This window comes from Macrotis lagotis, chromosome X (assembly GCF_037893015.1).
Source record: "Macrotis lagotis isolate mMagLag1 chromosome X, bilby.v1.9.chrom.fasta, whole genome shotgun sequence".
NCBI classification, from domain to species: Eukaryota; Metazoa; Chordata; class Mammalia; order Peramelemorphia; family Peramelidae; genus Macrotis; species Macrotis lagotis.
Window position 1 is genome coordinate 125,282,664 of NC_133666.1, and position 21,453 is coordinate 125,304,116.

Genomic DNA, 21,453 nt, shown 5'->3' on the forward strand with positions numbered 1-21,453 from the left:
TGGCAGCGGTGGGATTCGAACCCACGCCATCGAAATGACTGGAGCCTAAATCCAGCGCCTTAGACCACTCGGCCACGCTACCACCCGCTCGGAAGCGCCGCCTTCTGACTATAAGAAGATGACGACATCCCCGCCCTGCCCCGCGCGTACTCGCGGCCCTCTGACTCGGAGCGAGCCCCGGAAGTAGCCCCCCCGGAAGCCGCGCGCAGCGCCGCCGTGGAGCCAGCGCTTCTGTAGGTGCGAGCCACTGAAGAAAGCTGGACTAAACGTATTGGCTCGTACGGAGGAGGCTCTGCAGACGCAGAGTTCATCTCAAATGCTCATTTTTCTGTTCGCGAGCACGCTCGTTTGACTCGGACCAGCAGGTGGCGCCGCCGCTTTACCGCCGGCGCGAGGGGGTGGGCGAGCCACGTGGGAGGTGAGGCGCGGAGGCCCCTCCCTCCCCGGCGCCTGCGCGCTGGGTACCTCCGCGGGGCAAGTCGGAGACTCCGGAGACGGCGCCGCCACGTGCGCCGGGGGGCGTGGCTCCCCTCCCCTCCCCCTCCCGGGACGTGCCGGGAAGGCGCCGTGCGGGACCGCCTCTCCCGGAAGCACCCCAGAACAGCCACGTCCGTCAGTATTGGGGGTCCCCGGGCTCCCCCAGCCCTGGCTGCAGGAGCGCGCCCCGCCGACAGCGCTAGCTTCCGGATTGCCCCGGCGCAGCCAGAAGCGGGCCTCCCCGCCCGGGCCAGTCCCCCGCGCCCGGGCCCCGCGTCGGAGGACTCTTCCCAGACGCATGAGCGGCCACGGAAGTGGTGCGGCTCGACCCAGCGCGGAACGTGAGGGAAAGGGGCGGCGGGCGCCGGGCGGAACCGGGCCGAGAAGCGCCACCTGCGGCGGAGGAGCCCCGCGGCCCACAGCCCGGCCCGCCCGGCCCGGAACGGGAGAAGGCCTCGGGGCCGACCCGCAGGCGTGACCCCCCGCCCCCGGCTGGAAGGGAGGCGCCTCTGGTTTGTCGCCTTTTCTTCTCTCTCTCCCTCCCTCACCCTTTCCTCCCTCCTTTCTCTCTCATTTCTTTTCCTTTTGTCTTCTGAAAAGACCTTCAGCCACTTCTCGACACACAGTTTAGCGCATTTTGATTTTTAACCTAATCAGTGCAAGATTTTCTAATCACCACGGGTCCACACTAGAACTACAGAAATAACTTAATTTCACTGGCTTTTCTGGAATTTCCTTTTATCCCTGTAGGAACCAAGTCTGTAGGTAAACTCCAGGCGACCATCTATAAAATGCCAAAGGGACAATAGATAGACTATTGTATATAACCAACCAGAGTTAGTATTCTCTGCAAGGAGTCTTTTCTAAAAAGAATGTCCATTCCATCAGGGACAATTTGAGGCTATCGTCGATGGAGAATGCCATCTGTATCCTGAGAAAGAACTGAGGAGTTTGAACAAAGACCAAAGACTATTACCTTTAATTTTGAAAAAACAACTGATATTGTCTGATCTTGCTATCTCTTATACTTAATGTTTCTTCCTTAAGGATATGATTTCTCTATCATCACATTCAATGTGAATCAATGGAAACAATCCAAAAACTAGCAAATTGCCATCTGTGGGGGGTGCGGGGAGGGAAGTAAGATTAGGAGAAAAATTGTAAAACTCAAATAAAATCTTTAAAAATAAAAAAAAAGAATGAAGGAAAAAAATGCCACACATTGTTAACTTTCAGAGAAAGTAGTTTGGTAAACTACTTCATTAGGTCACTTTGATGTTTGGACAGAAAATCATGGCAATATCTGACCCAGAAAATGTGGAAATTATCTCATCTGCCCCATAAATATTTCTGAAGCCCCCAGTTGTCTGGATCAAAGCTGTAGTATTGCTGGTCTACAGCAATTTTGGCCAGTCTTGGCCAAATTTTATGACTTTCCATGGGTGAAACTGCTGAGACAATCTATTTCCAATCCAGCCCAAGCAAATGTAAGAAATACTAAAACCAAAACAAACCAAAAAAAACACAAGCCCTGAAAAGAGGTGGGTCTTAAAAAAACAACTTTATGGAAAAATCAAAGTTAAGGTTTTTTTAGATAAGACCCCAGAATATGCTCCTTCCCAGCAATCTGTGCTGGGGTCAAACCTGGGAATCAGAGTTTTGGGACATAAAGCAGAAAAAGGAGTTGATTCCTACCTGCATGCCTAGTGGCGGATGGTCTGGCTTTGGATGAAAGATAAATGGAAAATAAGTCTTGTTTAAATCCTTCAGCCTTGAAGGAGAATTAAACTAATTTTCTCTAGTACTTGTAAGGCATTTTATACCTTTTCCCTAGTTTCTTGAGTTCCAATTTATATCAGCAGAAGCTGGCAAGCCTGTATAGGAACAAATTCATTCTCTGCTGACTTGCTATTATTCACAGTGGGTAAGGGTTAAAGGGATAGCATTGGGTAAGACTATATAGGCAAATTAAAAAATACTATTTGGGAGCTCTAGAAAGGGGTAGAATTAAAACTATCCCAAGGGTATGGTGAATCAGATCACTGCAAATACAAAGGTAATTTCACCACCTCCCATCCCCAACCCACCACAGGAAGGACCAGCTAGCTGCAGGATGACTTTGAACTTTAAGGGGTAAAAAAAAAACTAGAAACACATAATTTTAGATTTGGAAAGTATCCTAGAGATCTTTGGAACTCAGTTTCAGCCAAGATCCCATTGTAAGTATTAAGTTGGGTACTCTGTTAGGTTAAGTCAATAGGATTTACTAAGTATCTACTTTGTGCTTGGCTCTGAGCTAAACTTTGGGGCAAAAGAAGGGCAAAAACCAGTTCCCCTCCTTAAGGAGCTCAAAAATCTAATGCTCTATGCTGGGAATCCCTTCCAACTTAATGAGTAAACTGCTTCAGAGCAGAGTGACTTGTCCAATGTTTCATAGCACAACTGATCCTCAAATCCAGGTCTTCTGAATCCAAGTCTAGTACTTTTTCCAATAAAACTTTCTTGCTTCTCTAAGAATCTTAGGAGTCATCTAGCCCAGAGTGTGGGGATCCTCTGCAAAGTCAAAATTATAATAATACTAAATTGTTTTAATTTCTAATACAGTATCTATCAATATTTACCACACTAGATATATGATAGCCATAACCCTGATGAACAAAAGCTATTTGAGGTCCTCAATCATTTTTAAGAATTTAAAGAATTTAAGAATTTAAAAATTTGAGATTGGATCTGACAAGTTATGAAAGGGAAAAGAAATAAGGATACTCCATGTCCGGCAAACTGGCAAACTATTATTATTATTCCCATTTTTTTTTTTTACAAACAGTAAAGGAAACCCAGTTAAGTGACTTGTCCAGGAACACCCAGCTAGTGTCTCAGGATGGATTTGAACTCGTGCCTTCCGGAGCTCAGGACCAGCCCCACCTATCTACTATGCCTCCAGCTGCCTCTGAAATGAATCTTAGCTGTTGCTTAGATTCTTGTGAACACACATACACACATACACACACATTGCCCAAAAAAATCATGTTGTAAAACTTTTCACCCCCACCAAAGCAAAATTTAAATATTGTTCTTTTTGTCTTCTAAACAGACCTGTAAGGTTGCAGAATTGGAGGACAGGGTGAAAAGGAGCACTACTACAATGTGATCTGCCTAACACCTTTTAGGAATAGTGCTAATTCAATATAAGATTAGATTATGCCATTTATTTAATCCTTTACCTCCTTCACCCTTCTTGGAGTCCTAAAGGTAATTACCACTCACATTTCTGCTATATCTTCCTCCTGCCTCTGAAGTCTTGCCTTTACCTAATTATCACCTTCCTTTTGGCCCTGGACCATCTACAGTCTTGGGCGAGTTATAAATTGATCCTTTGTTGAGTTTTGACCAACAATGATAACTCTACATAAATTAATTTTAGTAGAACCTGTACAAAACAATCTGTTCTGTTCAGGGAGTTGCAAAATACAAATGTATTCTTACTTCTGTCTCCTAGATTTCCCATTGCCGTCTCTCTCTATTCTCAGAATTACTATCCTGGAACAGACCCTACCAACCTGAGGCTCTACCAGCGTATCTAGAATACTGCAAAAAGTCTTAACGAATATTCATATTCCTATCACTTCTAATTTATTAGAATAAGTAAGAAAATTAATTCTAATTATAGAGCAGAGTGAGTTTCCTAAATTGTTTCTACCATGTTTCTTGTTTGTTCAAAAACCTACAGTGGCCATATAAAATTAGATCAGCAGAACAGACCACATAGATTAAGACCCAGGAGGAAATGAAGTAGCCTGGGGTTTGATTAACTGAAGAATGCAAATTACCAGAGGAAGAACTCCATATTCAAAAGGAACTGCTAGTAAATCAGAAAGAGCACAGACAGAGCTAATGACTAAATTTGCTTTGCATGACTATAATAGATTTTATTTTTCTTACCTTCTAATTAAGTAGGGAGGCAATAAGGAGGCTGCAGAGAATTTGGAATTGACAAAAAAAAATTTAAGTAAAAAAAATTGTACCCCAGACAACGAAGTAATATATCAATAATAAACATATGCACCAAATGTTAAAAATTTTTAAAAGAAAAGTTAAATGAGTTACAGGAGGAAATAGACAATAAAACTATATAAGTGGGGTACCTCAACTTCCCCCCTGTAAAAACTAAATAACTCTAACCAAAAAAATAAACAAGAAGTTATGAAGATGAATAGAATTTCAGAAACATTAGATTTGATAGATGTCTAGAGAAAATTGAATGAGAATTCTCCAATTGATAAATGATCAAAGGATATGAACAAGCATTTCTTCAAATGAAATTAAAACTATAATAAAAAAGTTCTAAATCACTATTGATTAGTGAAATGCAAATTTAAACAATTCTGAGGCATCTCCTTACACCTATCAGATTGACTAATATGACAGAAAATTAAAATAACAAATACTATAAGGAATGTAGGAAAATAGGGACACTGATGCACTGTTGATGGTTGTGAACTAATGCAATTATTCTGGAGAACAATTTGTAACTATGTCTAAAGGGCTATAATACTATGCATACTCTTTGAACCAGCAATACTGGTTCAAATTCAGAGAGATAAAACCAAAAGAAAAACAGATCTACATGAACAAAAATATGTATGGCATCTATTTTTTGTGGTGGCAAAGAATTGGAAATTAAAGGATGCTCCTTAATTGAGAAATAACTGAACAAGTTGTGGTGAATAATTATAAGGGACTATTATTGTGCAATGAGAAATGATAAGCAGCCTAATTTCAGAAAAATCTGGAAAGACAAACTGATGCAAAGTGAAGGAAGCAGAACTAGGGGGATTTTGTGCATAGTAATAGATTACTGTTGATGATCAACTATGAATGACTTAGCTATTCTCAGCAATGTAAAGATTCAAGACAATTCTGAAGGATCTATGTTGAAAAATACTATTCAGTTCCAGAAAGAGAACTGATGAAATTTGAAAGCAAATTGAAGCATAATCTTTTTTTTACTTTTTAATTTTCTTAATTTTTTTGTCTGCATTTTCATTTGTAAGGATGATTAATATGAAAGATATATTTTGCATGAAGGCATATCAAATTATGTGACAGAAGGATAGTAAAGGAGAGAAAGAATTTGTAACTCAAAATTGTAAAAAATGAAGGTAAAAAATCATTTTGTATGTAATTGGGAAAAATAAAATATAATTTTTTAAAAAGTTAAAAAAAATGGGAAGCAGTTTTGGCAGAAAATAGGTTTAGGATAGATTATTGTTACATACTCTCTTATACTATCAACTTATACCATACAACACGAAAAGCAGAGGGACCCCAAATAAGGGCTACAGGAGAGAACAAAACATGAAACTGACAATTTTATCATAATATTTAATTAAAAAGCTTTAGGACAAATATGTTAACTCAACTTTATTATGCACTGGTTTGTGTGTAAGCAATAAATCAAGGCAAAAATCTGACTCCATGAAATCTTTTTTGCTTCACTCCTTCACTCCTTCACCCCTAGTCAAAGTCAATTTAAAGAAAATTAAGCACCTAGTAAGTGCCAATAATTGTGCTTGGAGTTAGAAATAGAAATAAGAAAGTAACAGCCCCTGAGTTCAAGGAACTTGATTCTCTCCTTCTGTCCTTTCTCCCTTCCCTCCTCTTTTTGAATTGAAGAATTTAAGACTAGGCTCTGCCCCCCACCCCTATTTTGCCCTGGTTAGAAGTACAGGAGCCACTCATAGGCCCAATCCCCACTGTGAATCTGCCTAGAATCTGACCGGAGTAAATTCTTTCCTCTTAGGGCAACCTACTCCCAAGGGTTCATCATATTAATACTGAACTTAGTGTAAACACTTATTCAGTTTAGTCAACCAAACTCCTGAACTCAAGAGATCCATTAGCCTCAGTCCCTCCAGTGGCTGAGATAGCACTCCCTTCAACAGAAAATTTTTTTTCATTTTAATCACAGTACCTATGTGCTTATGCCTCACACATAAGTAGGAACTTAACAAATGTTGAATGAATGAACTAGAAAAAGAAGAGAAACATTGAAGTGGGGGGAAAATAATTTGTCAAAAAAAAATCATCAACAGTCATGTGGAAAAAATGACTCAAGTCACCAATAATGAAAGAAACACAACTCTGTGGTGTCCCCTCATATCCATCATACTGATGGAGATGTTAAAAGCTTGAAAGAATCTATTTTGGAGGAATTGTGGTATAACCAGGACACTAACGTGCTTTTGGAGATCTATGAATTTCTTTGTTCTAAAAAAAAAATTCAGAATTATTTAAGAAAAGGAATTAAATTGTTCATTCCCTTTGGTTCTTCTATTGGACATATGCCCAAGAATATTAAGAGAGAAAGAAAGATCTCATGCATATAAAATCTTCACTGGGAACAAAGTTGGCTCCCATCAATTAGTAATGCCTGAACAAACAATTTGCATTCTAAGAAATGACAAGTATAAGGAATCCATGGAAGTCTTCAAAGGAAGACATAGGAATTGGTGGTGAGGTGAAGAAAGCAGATCTAGGGGGCGGCTAGGTGGAGCAGTGGATAAAGTACCACCCCTGGAGTCAGGAGTGCCTGGGTTCAGGTCCAGTCTCAGACACTTGGTAATTGCCTAGCTGTGTGGCCTTGGGCAAGCCACTTGACCCCATTTGCCTTGCAAAAACCTAGGAAGGAAGGAAGGAAGGAAGGAAGGAAGAAAGAAAGAAAGAAAGAAAGAAAGAAAGAAAGAAAGAAAGAAAGAGAAAGGAAGCAAATCTAGGAGAACAATATGTAAGGTTTCAGATTAATTGAAGAAATCAATTTACCCTACTGATAGGATTGTTGTGAGGGTCAAATGAGATAACATATGTAACACATTTCACTTGGTCTATCTTTAAATCCTGCATAAATAGGATAAGATGCAAAGCCCTGATACTTTTCATCCGACAAAAACTCATCTTGATTGTTCACTTGTTTTGAACCAGCCTTGAAAGCCTTCCTAGATGTGAAAAATTGGAAGGGACTCAACCATGCCCTCTGGGGTCTGTAAAACACCGTGGAATCAGAAAGTTAAGGGCATTCAACAGAGAAGAAAAGAAAAAATGTTCCAGCTAAACTCTTTTTTTTTTATTTTTATTTTTTTAGGTTTTTACAAGGCAAATGGGGTCAAGTGGCTTGCCCAAGGCCACACAGTCAGGTAATTATTAAGTGTCTGAGACAGGATTTGAACCCAGGTACTTCTGACTCCAAGGCCAGTGCTTTATCCACTACGCCACCTAGCCGCCCTTTTTAAATTTTTTTTATTCTCATTTTGTACAAATTTATTTTACATTAATAAAATATTCTTGTTTACAAGTAAACAAAATACCCCTCCCCCCATGAATATAGATAGACTTGCTTGGGCGAAAAAAGTAAAGGGGAGAGAAAAAAATTAAAATAAAAAAAAAATAATAGTAATAATTGTAGGTATGGCCAGGTGGCGCAATGGACGAGGCACCAGCCCTGGAGCCATGAGCACGGGAGCCCACATCCAGCCCCATAGACCCAACAATCACCCAGCTGTGTGACATGCAAGCCACCCCAACCCCACTGCCCTGCAAAAACCAAAAAGAAGGGGAAAAAAAAGACCCAAAATAAAATAAAATAGTAATAATAGTAGGGGTGGCTGGGTGGCAGACAGATCACTGGCCCTTGAGCCAGGAGCACCCGGGTCCAAATCCGGCCCCAGACACCCAAAGATCACCCTGCTATGTGGCCCCAGGCAAGCCGCCCAGCCCCACTTGTCCTGCACCCTCCCCCAAATAATAATAATAACAAAAAATGTGCTTCAGTCTTTGTTCCAACACCAACAACTCTGTCATGGGTGGATCACATTCTTTATAAGTCCATCACAAAAGTTACTTCCATATTTTCCCAACGTTGCCATTGCTGATCGCAACTCCCTCCTTTCTTATTTCTCCACTACCATGTACTATATTTTCTCTCTCCTTTCACTCTGTCTCTGCTGTAGGATCGCTGAGTGGCACAGCAGACAGATTCCTGGTCCTGGGGCCAAGAAGCGAGCCCCCATACCACCCCTTAGGCCCAGAATCCACCTGACCCTATGGTCTTGGGCAGGCCTTCCAATCCCAGCCCCTTGCAAGAAGTGAAAAAGAAAATGTGTTATATCTGACCACTTTCCCCCCATGGTCCATCCTCTCCTCCTTTATTCACATCCCCACCCCTTCCCCCTGCTCCCCCCTCCTTCTTACTCCAGATGTCTATACCCCATTGAGTATATTTGCTGTTTCCTCTCCTAGCCATCTCTGATGAGAGCAAAGGTTCCCTCATTCCCCCTTGCCTCCCCCCTTCCATATCATTGCAATAGCTCATTGTAATAAAAAAAATCTTATTATGTGAAATATCTTGGACTATTCCCCCTCTCCTTTTTCTTTCTCCCATTCCATTTCCCTTTTTTTCTATTGACTCCATTTTTACACCATATTTTATCTTCGAATTCAGCTTTCTCCTGTGCTTCAACTATAAAAGTTCCCTCTACCTGCTCTATTAACTGAGAAGGTTCATATGAGTATTATCAGTGTCATTTTTCTATGCAGGAATACATGCAGTTCATCCTCATTAAGTCCCTCATATTTCCCCCCTCTCCTCCAATCTCCATGCTTCACCTGAGTCCTGTATCTGAAGATCAAACCTTCTGTTCAGCTCTGGCCATTCCAAAAGGAACATTTGAAATTCCCCTGGTTCACTGAAAATCCATCTTTTTCCCTGGAAGAGGACATTCCTGGGTCATTCATTCTTGGCTGCATTCTAAGCTCTTTTGCCTTCTGGTATATTATATTCCAAGCCCTACGAGCTTCCAATGTAGTTGCTGCTAAGTCCTGAGTGATCCTGACTACAGCTCCACGATATTTGAACTGTGTCCTTCTGGCTACTTGTAATATTTTCTCTTTGACTTGGGGGTTCTGGAACTTGGCTATAATATTCCTAGGGGTTGGTTTTTTGGGATCTCTTTCTCAGGGGGATCGGTGGATTCTCTCCATTTCTATTTTGCCCTCTGCTTCTAGAATATCAGGGCAATTTTCCTGTAGTAATTCTTTGAAAATGATGTCAAGGCTCTTTTCCTGATCATGACTTTCAGGTATTCCAATAATTTTCAAATTATCTTTCCTAAATCTGTTTTCCATATCAGTTGTTTTTTCACTGAGATATTTCACATTTTCTTCTAATTTTTCATTTTTTTGGTTTTGAAGTATTGATTCCTGATTTCTGGTAAATTCATCAATCTCCCTGAATTCTATTCTTTGTCTGAAGGATTTGTTCTCCTCAGAGAGTTTTCTTATCTCTTTTTCCATCTGGCCAATTTTGCTTTTTAAAGCATTCTTCTCCTCAATAACTTTTTGAACTGTTTTATCCATTTGACCTAAGCTGTTTTTTAGCATGCTATTTTCTTCAGCATTTTTTTGGATTTCCTTGACTAAGCTGCTGACTTCATTTTCATGTTTTTCCTGCATCTCTCTCCTTTCTTTTCCCAGTTTTTCTTCCAACTCCCTCATTTGATTTTCAAAGTCTTTTTTGAGCTCTATCATAGCCTAAGCCCAATTTCTGTTTTTCTTGGAGTCTTTAGATGCAGGAGCTTGTGCTTCCTCATCTTCAGACTGAGTATTTTGATCCTTCTTGGGCTCATTTGCAAAATATTTCTCAATAGTCTTCCTTTTGTTTCTCTGCTTGCTCATTTTCCCAGCCTGGGCCTGGTTTTGGGCTGCTTCCTGAGCTTTTGGGACACTCCCACAAGGGTCTCAGTGTGTGAGGCTCTGTCCTCCCTCCTGGTCTGTGAATGACCATAAGCACCCCCTCTGCCATGGGGCCGAGTTGGGGGGGGGCTGTTGTTCTATGGGGGGGCCTAGACTGGGATCAGGATCTGAATGTGGTCAGAGCCCCAAAGTACTGTTCCAGGGGCAGAGGACAGAACTCTGCAGTCTCTCTTCACTCCCCTCCCTCAGCTCAATGGGCTCATGCCCTGGGGGCTCCTGCTTACTGGCTCTACCTGCTTCTGCAGAAAGACCAAGCTGCTGGCTGTGTGCCCTGAGGGCTGGGCTCCACATGCTGGCTCTGGCAGAGGTCCCCCCACTGTTCCCCCACTTTGTGCTCAGTGCTCCTGGGGGTGCAGCTCAGGAGACTCCCCCGCTGCTGTGAGCTGTGACTGCCAGCACACTGGTGCTGCCTCCGGGGGGGCTGAAGTTCTTTGGCTCTGGCAGGCCACCCCTCTGGCGGGCCGCCCCTCCGATCCCCGGGGGAGCAGAGCCTTTCTGCTCTTTTCCAGGTTACCTTGAGTAGGAGAACTGCCTCACTGGGTCCCTTTGTGGGTTTTGTCTCTCGAAAGTTTAGTTAGAGTCCTTAGCTTATGAGCTTTATCAGAGAGCTCCTAAGACTCGATCCTTTCTTGTTGCCATCTTAGGAACCTACCCCAGCTAAACTCTTGAGAAGAACTGGGGAAGAGGAGCAGAACCCTGGCCACAACTGTAGCCTTGGTCTTTTCTCCCATACCTCCTGAACTGGAAGAGCCTCATGAACTTCTAACAGTCCAGAGGATTTGGAATTTTTTTCCCCCAGAGTCCTAGAATAAATATCCATAATGTCTGGATTGGAAGCCAAGGTCAGATTAGATTTGATGAGGAAAGCAGATTCATGACTACCAAAAAACTCATTCCATACCTGAGGAATACACTTTGAAAATTTGGACAAGAGGACTTCTAGGAGCTGAAAGTTACCCTTTTGACATATGAACAGTCTAAGCTTGAGCTCAGTTTCCTCTTGGAGTCTATTAGTATTGGAAAGAAAATGTGTTTTACAGTTTTGGGCAAGAGGAGAGCTATTTTGTACCAACTGCTCTTATTCTACCACCTTAGGAAAAAAGTGTAGAAGAGTAAAAGTATCAGACTGCCTCCCAAACTGAAGGTCTACAGAGCCATTAGGCTGATCTCATTGTTATGTCTGTGAAACTTGGATAGTATTATCAGCATCATGCCAGAAAACTAAATTGCTTCCTTTTGAATTATCTTAGGAAGAGTTTGAAGATCACCTAGCAGAATAAAATGCCAGATACTGAGATCCTTTCTGGAATTAAACTGCAAAGCATTCAAACTCTACTACAGAGAGCACAATTCTAATGGGCTAGTCTCATTGTTCAAATGCCAAATGTACTCTTGCCAATAAGAATATTTAATGGAGAACTCACACAGGGCAAGGGCTCCTAGTGGGGTAGAAAAATTGACATAAGGACACTCTCACTGTCTCTTGAGAATTTTGGAATTGATTTTGCAACATGGCAGACACAGGACTGCCCAGCATGGTGTGCCCTCATCAAAGAGGGTGCTGTGCTCTATGAGCAATAATGAAGTAGCTCAAAGAAAAAGTGAGATATGCAAGTTTAGAGAATCCATCCCAGGTGTTCACATGAACTATTTGTGCCCAACCTGTGGTAGAACATTCTATGCTGATCATCCAGTCAGACACACTGCAATACTTTTTTTTTTCTTTTTTAGGTTTTTGCAAGGCAAAATGGGGTTAAGTGGCTTGCCCAAGGCCACACGGCTAGGTAATTATCAAGTGTCTGAGGCCAGATTTGAACCTCAGGTACTCCTGACTCCAGGGCTGGTGCTCTATCCACTGCGCCACCTAGCCACCCCTAACACTAATACTCAACATGGTGATGTTGTTTTACTCCTATTTGAGAATGAAGGATGACAACTAACCAATCAGTAAATATTCTTTTCTAAAAGCTAATTGTTTTGAACAATTTATAATTACAGTAGGAAATATACTGATTAGGGCTCTTGATCTACATATAGTAGGGCACAACAAACTATGGTCAGAGGTTAAATCAGGCAAGCATCCTATTTTTGTCCACCCTCTAAGCTAAAAAATGATTTTTATAGTTTTAAATATAATGAAACTTTATTTTAAAAAACATTTTGAGGGGCGGCTAGGTGGCGCAGTGGATAGAGCACCAGACTTGGAGTCAGGAATACCTGGGTTCAAATCTGACCTCAGACACTTGATAATTACCTAGCCGTGTGGCCTTGGGCAAGCCACTTAACCCCATTGCCTTGAAAAATCTAAAACAAAAAAACATTTTAGAATACTAAAAAATGGACAGAGTCTGAGTTTGGCCCACAGGCCATAGTTTGCTTACTCCTGAGTTATAGCACCCAACCCTTCAGCAACCCTAGATCCCTAAGGAGATTTAATAGTCATGAGACCTGACATATCAGTACTTTCCGGAGTTGTTTTGTTTAATTATACATACTTATTGCAAGGATTTGTTTTGTTATGCCTATCCTTTCCCCAAGAGGGAAAATAAATATTTGTTTTGTTGTTTCAGCAGGAACTGATTCTCTGTTACTTCATTTGGGTTTTTCTTGGCAAAGATAAGTGTCATTACCTTTTCTAGCTCAATTTATAGATGAGAAAACTGAGGCAAACAGGGTTAAATGACTTGCCCAGGGTCACACAGCTAATAAATATCTGAAGCCAAATTTGAACTTGAAAATGAGTTTTTCTGACTCCAGAACCAGCACTATTTATTGTACCACCTAGTTGTCCTAAATGCTTATTATAATTTTAAAAATAATAAGTTGCCCCAAAATTTTGTCACAATTTAAAAAAGAAAACAGGGGCGGCTAGGTGGCACAGTGGATAAAGCACCAGCCCTGGAGTCAGGAGTACCTGGGTTCAAATCTGGTCTCAGACACTTAATAATTACCTAGCTGTGTGGCCTTGGGCAAGCCACTTAACCCCATTTGCCTGGCAAAAACCAAAATAAATAAATAAAATAGAATGTGAACAGTAGCCCTTTCCTACTAGAGGGAAGAACTTTTTCTCTCTTTTTTATTAAAAAAAAGTAGATTAACAAAAATATGATTTTCCAGTGGATATTGCCTCTCATTCTCTCTGCCTTAAGGAATCAGAAGGCTTTGTGGAAAAGTAAGTTCCACTATTAAGCCATCTTCCTCAGTAGTGTGTTAAATACCACCATCCCATCAAGAGCTAGTTAGTTTTAATACAGGGTTTAAAGTAGTGATCCGGGATATGTTTAGATAATTTGATTATAATTTGCCTTCGTCTAAATTGACTGCCATGTTTCCCTCAAAGAATTTTCCATATTGCTTCTCTAGAAGCTGTTTTTCTGTTCCTCCTTCAGTCTATTTTGCATTTATTGTTAATGTTTTTTCCCCCTTCCCCACTTCATAGATTAAAGACCTGAGATATAGAGAGGCCAAAGAAGTCTGCTCAGACACACAGCCGCAAAATTGGGATAGAACCTTGGGCTTCTATAAAATCAGGCAATGTTCCAGGCTTATTCTCCTCTGCCACTGAAATGTATAGCAAAGTGGGATGAATGAAGTTGCTCTTAAGTTATCCTCCTTCTCCTCCTCCTTTTTCTCCTTCTCCTACTTCTCCTTTTCTTTCTCCTCCTCCTCCTCCCCCTCCTCCTCTTTTATCTTCAAACTATTATCAACAATCCTTTGAGGTAAGTTTGGCAACTACTCTTCTTCCCCATTTTAAAGGTAAGTAAATAGGCTCAGTGAAATGAAATTACTTACTTAGGGGTCACATGGCAAGAGCAAATGTTTTTAGCTCAGTCATGGGTCTTCTGATTCTAGACACTGCCAACTTGCTAGTACTTGATTTATTTGTTGCCTGGTGTCTTATTTCAGAAACCAAACATTTCCCCATCCTCTCCTTCTCCTCCTTTCCTCTTTCTTCTCCTTCTCCTCTTCCCCCTCCTCCTCATTTTTCTTTCTTCTCCTCTTTCTTCTCCTCCTTCTTCTCCTCATCCTACTCCCTCTTACTTCTCCTTCTTCTCCTCTTTTTTCTCCTCTTTCTTTTCTTCTTCTCTTCTCCTTTTCCTCTTTCTCCTCCTTCTCCTTCTCTTTGTCCTTTCTTCTCTTCCTCCTCATCTTCTTTTATCTAAAATCTACTCCTCTATTATCAACAATCCTGTGAGATAGGTCTGGCAACTACTCTTTTGCCCATGTTAGAGGTAAGTAAATAGGCTCAGTAAAATGAAATTACTTGCTTAGAGGTCACATGGCCAAGAACAAGTGTTTTTAGCTCAAACATAAAATCTTCTGATTCTAGACATTGCCAGTTTGCTAGTACTTGACTTATTTATTGCTGCTTGGTACCTTATTTCAGAAACTAAATGCCTCTTGTTGCTCTTTCCTGTATAACATAAAGTTATGCTTGGTAATTACAGTAGCCTCTTTGAGGGCAGGAGCTGCTTATTTTTGTTTTTTCTCTTTTTGTATTCCCAGTACTTGGCACAGAGTAGTCATGTAATAAGTGTTTATTGAATTAAATTGAAACCGACCCTATCTGCCAGTCAAATGCTTTTTCCAAAAGGGTCTGATATTATTACTGAGTCATTCTAACAGTGGTGGTACTGAGTATCCTGAGCCCCCAGGCAGAGGTCAATAACTCCTCCCGTTCTCTTAATTCATTCTGCTGGAGCCTCCCCTTGAATAATGTCAAGGAAAATGACTCTAGTGTATAAAAATATTCATAGCAGTTTTTTTTGTAGAGACAAAGAATTGGAAATTGAGAGGATACCCAACAACTGGGAATGACTGAACAAATTTTGAATATGAATATGATTGTTCTGTAAGAAATCATGAGCTGCCAGACTTTAGAAAAGTCTGACCATTACTATTCAATACTGCATTAGAAATGTTAACTTCAGGGACAGCTAGGTGATGCAGTGGATAGAGCACTGGCCCTGGAGTCAGGAGTACCTGAGTTCAAATCCAGCCTCAGACACTCAATAATTACCTAGCTGTGTGGCCTTGGGCAAGCCACTTAAGCCCATTGCCTTGCAAAAACCTAAAAAAAAAAAAAAAAAAAAAAAAAAAGTTAGCTTCAGCAGTGAGAGAAGAAAAAAGAAATTGAAGGAACTAGAATTTGGAAGGAAGAAGCAAAACTCTCACTCTTTGCAGATGACATAATAGTATACCTAGAGAACCCTAAAAAATCAACTAAAAAAACTACTAGCAACTTTAGCAGTCGCAGGATAACCCACATAAATCCTCAGCATTCCTATATATTACTAGTAAGATATAGCAGCAAGAGACAGCAGCAAGAGCTAGAAAGAGAAATGCCATTTAAAGTAACATCAAGCAATATAAAACACTTGGGATCTACCTGCCAAGGCAGACTCAGAAACTCTGTGAAAACAACTATAAAACACTTCTCACACAAATAAAATCAGATTTAAATAACTGGGAAAATATCAACTGCTCATGGATAGGCTGAGCTAATATAACAAAAATAACAATTCTACCTAAATTAAACTACTTATTTATTGCCTTAACAATCAAATTTCCAAAAAGTTACTTTACTGAGCTAGAAAAAATTGTAACTAAATTCATATGGAGAAACAAAAAGTCAAGAATATCTAGGGATTTAATGGAAAAAAAGTGCCTTACCAAATCTAAAATTATATTATAAAGCATCAGTCATCAAAACTGTCTGGTACTGGCTATAGAGTAGTAGATCAGTGGAATACATTAGGGGCAAAGGAGACAGTAGGCAATGATTATAGTAATCTGCTGTTTGATAAACCCAAAGTGTCCAGCTTCTGGGATAAGAACTCTCCCTTCGATAAAAACTGTTGGGAAAATTGGAAGTTAGTATGGCAGAATCTTGAATAGATCAAAATCTCACACCCTACATCAAGATCAAAATGGGTAGAGGATTTAGACATAAAAGACAATATTATAAGCAAACTAGGAGATCAAGGAATAGTTCACCTGTCAGACCTATGGAAAGGGAAGCAGTTTATGACCAAGAAAGAGATGGAGAACATCATTAAAAACAAATTAGATAATTTTGATTACATTAAATTTAAAAGCTTTTGCACACACAAAACCACTGTAACCAAGATCAAAAGAAATGTAGTAAATTGGGAAACAATCTTTACAACTAGTATTTCTGACAAAGCACTCATTTCTTAAAATATACAGAGAACTGAGTCAAATTTATGGAAAAAAAAAACCAAGCCATTCCCCAATTGACAAATGGTCAAAGGATATGCAAAGGCAATTTGTAGTTGAGGAAATCAAAGTTATCCACAGTCATGTGAAAACTTGCTCTAAATTATTTCTGATTAGAGAAATGCAAATTAAAGCATCTCTGAGGTACCATCTCACACCTCTCAGACTGACCAATATGACCAGAAAGAATAATGCTCACTGTTGGAAGGGATGTGGGAAATCTGGGACACTAATACATTGTTAGTGGAACTGTGAACTCATCCAACCTTTCTGGAAAGCAATTTGGAATTATGCTCAAAGGACAATAAAAATGTGCATACCTTTTGATCCAACCATACCACTACTGGATCTGTCTCCTGAAGAGATCATGAAAAAGGGTAAAAACATCACTTGTACAGAAATATACGTAGTAGCTCTGTTTGTGGTGGCAAAGAATTGGAAATTGAATGAATGTCCATCAATTTGGGAATGGCTGAACAAGTTTTGTATATGTATGTTATTGTTCTCTTAGAAACCAGGAGGGGGGTGGCGTAGTGGCGTAGTGGATAAAGTACCAGCCTTGGAGTCAGGAGTACCTGGGTTCAAATCCAGTCTCAGACACTTAATAATTACCTAGCTTTGTGGCCTTCTTGGGCAAGCCAATTAACTCCATTTGCCTTGAAAAAAAAAACACCTAAAAAAAAAAGAAAGAAACCAGGAGGGACAGGAATTCAGAGAAGTCTGGAAAGACTTGCATGAACTGATGCTGAGTGAGATGAGCAGAACCAGAAGACCATTATGCACCTTAGCAGCAACATAGGGACGATGATCAACCTTAATGGACTTGCTCATTCCCATCAATGCAATAATCAAGGATGATTTTAGAGCATCTGCATCAGAGAATACCATCTGTATCCAGAGAAAGAACTGTGGAGTTTAAACAAAGACCAAAGACTACTACCTTCAAATATTTTTTAAAGTGTCTTATGTACTACATATTTTGCTATCTCTAATATTGTATTTTCTCCTCAAGGATATGATTTCTCGCTCAACATATTCAATTTTGATCAATGTATAGCATAGAAGAAATTTTAAAGATAATCAGACTGCCTTCTGTGGGGGGGGGGAGGGAAGGGAGGGTGGGGGAAATATGTAAAATTCAAAACCTTACAAAAAATGATAGATAGAAACTACAATTGTATATCATTGAAAAACAAAATATTAACAAAAAAAAAGAAAAGTTTGGAAAGACTTGCATGAAGTGATGCTGAATGAAGTGAGCAGAACCAGGAGAACATTGTACACAGTAACAGTGTCATTGTGTGACCATCAACTATGATGGACTCAGCTTCACTTGGCAGTTCAGTGATCAAGGAGATTTCTAAAAGACTTGTGATGAAAAAAAATGCCATCCACATCCAGAGAAAAAACTGAAGACCAAAGCATATGATTTTCCCTTTGTAAAACTTGTTTTATGTTTTTTTTCTTTCTCATGGTTTTTTCCCCTTTAGTTCTGATTCTTCTTTTACAAACTGATTAATATGGAAAATATGTTAAACATGATTGTACATGTATAGCCTATATCGAAATACTCACTGTCGGGGGGGGAGGGAAGGGAGGCAGGTAGAAAAATGTGAAATCAAATGCATACAACAAAAAGATGAATGATGAAAACTGTCTGTAAAAAATTAAATAAAATTACATTAAGAAAATAAAAAATAAAACAATAAGCACCTAGCCTAGAGATCAGCAAAATGGTGTAGCTTTAAATCTCACTGTCTCGTTTTCTCTCTCTCTCTCTCTCTCTCTCTCTCTCTCTCTCTCTCTCTCTCTCCCCCCCCCACCCCTTCCCTTCTCTTCCAGACCTCCCAATTGCCCCTCTCAACACTGTATTTGGTGGGGCAGTGGATAGAGTCCTGGCTCTGGAGTCAGGAGGACATGAGTTCAAATACAGACTCAGACACAATACTTACTTAGCTGTGTGTCCTTGGGCAAGCCACTTTACCCCATTGCCTTGCAAAAACCAAAAAATAAAATAAAATAAAATAAAAACCTCACTACATTTGAACAATAGTTCATAGTTTAGTAATATCACTGGTTAAAATCTTTATCATATTTGCAAGCTTGAGATAAAATATTTAAATCCAAAAAGAGTGAACAAACTTTTAAGAAATAAAGATAAGCCAGGTAAGAGGAGGAAGAAACCTCAGATTCAAAAGAAAGGGGAAAGGGAGCAAACACACTTATCAAATGCCTTGTGGACCAAGTACTTTGCAAATATATTTATTTGATTTTTGCAACAACCTGGGATGAAGGAGCTATTTAATTTTCATTTTAAAGCTGAGGCAAGTAGATTGACTTGCCCAAGGTCACACAGCTAGAAAGTATGTGAGATTGGACTTGAACTCCCGACTTCCTGCCTCCAGGCCTTTCAATTAATCAATAAACTCTTATTAAGTGTCTTACTGTGAGTGTTAGACACTATGTTTTTTGTGAAAGATTTTATTTACTTTGGGTTTTACAATTTTCCCCCCCCATTCTTGTTTCCCTCTGCCCACCCCCCACAGAAGGCATTCTGTTAGTTTTTGCATTGTTTCCATGGTATACATTGATCTCAGCTAAATGTGATGAGAGAGAGATCATATCCTTAAGTATAAGAGCAAAATTACATAATGAGATAACGTTTTTTTTTAATTGAAGGTAATAGTCTTTGGTCTTTGTTTAACTCCACAATTCTTGCTCTGGATACAGTTGGTATTCTCCATTGCAGATACCCCAAAATTGTCTCTGGTTGTTGCACTGATGGAATGAGCGGGTCTATCAAGGTTGATCATCACCCCCATGTTGCTGTTAGGGTGTACAATGTTTTTCTGGTTCTGCTCATCTTGTTCAGCATCAGTTCATGCAAGTCCTTCCTGGCTTCCCTGAATTCCCCATCCCTCCTGGTTTCTAATAGAACAATAGAGTTCCATGACACATACATATATATATCACAGTTTGTTATTCCCCAATTGAAGGACATTTACCCAATTTCCAACTCTTTGCTTCCACAAATAGGGCTGTTATGAATTATTTTTGTACAAGTGATGTTTTTACCCTTTTTCACGATCTCTTCAGGGTATAGACCCAGTAGTAGTATTGCTAGTTCAAAAGGTGTGCATATTTTTGTTGCCCTTTGGATGTAATTCCAAATTTCTCTCCAGAAAGGTTGGATGAGTTCACAGATCCACCAACAATGTAATAGTGTCCCAGATTTCCTACATCCCTTCCAACACTGATCATTGTCCTTTCTGGTCACATTGGCCAGTCTGAGAGGTGTGAGGTGGTATCTCAGAGATACTTTAATTTGTATTTCTCTAATAAGTAATGATTTAGAGCAATTTTTCATATGACTATGGATCATTTTGATTTCCTCATCTGTAAATTGCCTTTGCATATCCTTTGACCATTTGTCAACTGGGGAATGGCTTGTTTCTTTGAGAATTTGACTCAGTTCTCTGTATATTTTAGAAATGAGTGCTTTGTCAGAAATACTAGTTGTAAAGATTGTTTCCCGATTTACTACATTTCTTTTGATCTTGGTTACAGTGGTTTTTAGACACTATATTATTAATCCACTGTGCCATCTAAAAAAGAAAAGGAAAGAAGAGAAGGAAAATTAATCATTGCCTTATGTCTTCATTGTATATCAGTTTCAGAAACTGTGCAATCTCTTCAATATAGCTAGTATAAAACTCACCCACACTCATTTGGATCCAAAGCTGGCTCTGGTGACCTTCATGGCTGCAGCCCCTCTCTCACTTCCATGGCAACCAGTCCTTTATCTCTCTTGGCTCTGATTTTTTTTCTCCTCCATCCTACAATTCCCCCAAAAAAGACAGAATAATTTTAAATCCAAATTGACCCCTCTGCCAGCATTCTCTACAAACTTGCAGGAGGTAGAATTTAAGTGAGGATATGTGGGACAAAGGACACTTGGAGATTTCTGCCCCAAACCAACAGCACTCACCTGTAGCATTCTGCTTTTGGAACCCGGACCTGGCCATTTATCAGAATTTCTGTGATGAACATAGTTAAGCTTTTGTCTTTCTGGTGGAATCATCTTGTCTTAAAGTGTGTCCAATCGTTCACTCATTTGTCACTAATTTATTAAGCATTGATAGGTATTGTACTAGATGGTAAGGTTATAAAGATTAAAAACAAACAAAAAAAATAGCCCCTGCTGTTCTAGAAGTTTACATTCCGTTGAGGTAAAAATGGAAAACAAAATACAGTAAGTAATTACAAAATGCACACAGAGATGAGTGGGACAAAATAACAATCATTGGTTGGATCTAGAAAGGTTTCCTGTAAGATGTAGCACTTGGAAAGAAATGCTGGGGTGACAAAACATCCGACATCAGGAAGAAAAGCATTTGAGCTGTGGGGAACTGAGAGCTGGTTCAAGATCCCATGGATGGTGGATGAAATATATTTGAGGTGGTGCAGACAGACTATTTAGACCAGAACATAGAAAGGGATGATAATAAACCTGGAAAAGTTGTCTGGAGCTAGGTTGTCTTATCAAGGGTTTGAAATTTAACAACCCAAAAACACCACAGGAAAAGTAAATACACCCTTTAGATTTTTCACTCCAAGACCTTTCACTTGATAACCTACAGTCTCATCAGAGAAAAGCTGTGGACTTAATCTTCAGTACCCACATCTAAAGGACCCAAGTCCATTCAATTCCACAAATTTATTAATTAAGGTCTACTTTGGTTAAGAATCATAGGTACACAGGTCCAGCAAAGCTGTTAGCTTATTATTGGTTATAGCACAGATTTCCTCAGTGGTATAAAGCATTTATTAATGCAGTTCAATAAGCATTTAACACCAACTGTGCTCCAAGAGGCAGCCTAGGTGGCATGTGGATAGAACACCCACCCTGGAATCAGGAGGACCTGAGTT

At 39.9% G+C, this 21,453-nt stretch overlaps 1 long non-coding RNA gene and 1 other non-coding gene across 2 annotated transcripts; one reads left to right on the forward strand and one right to left on the reverse strand.

Annotated features, from left to right (window-relative positions):
- Nucleotides 1–82, reverse strand: TRNAL-UAG (transfer RNA leucine (anticodon UAG)). Its single transcript has one exon. It is a non-coding gene; the product is annotated as a tRNA-Leu (tRNA).
- A 147-nt stretch (nucleotides 83–229) lies between these two features.
- LOC141498313 (uncharacterized) lies at nucleotides 230–7,161 on the forward strand. The gene is made up of 2 exons (XR_012471604.1): nucleotides 230–989; nucleotides 1,366–7,161. It is a non-coding gene; the product is annotated as an uncharacterized LOC141498313 (long non-coding RNA).
- Nucleotides 7,162–21,453: the final 14,292 nt, after the last annotated feature.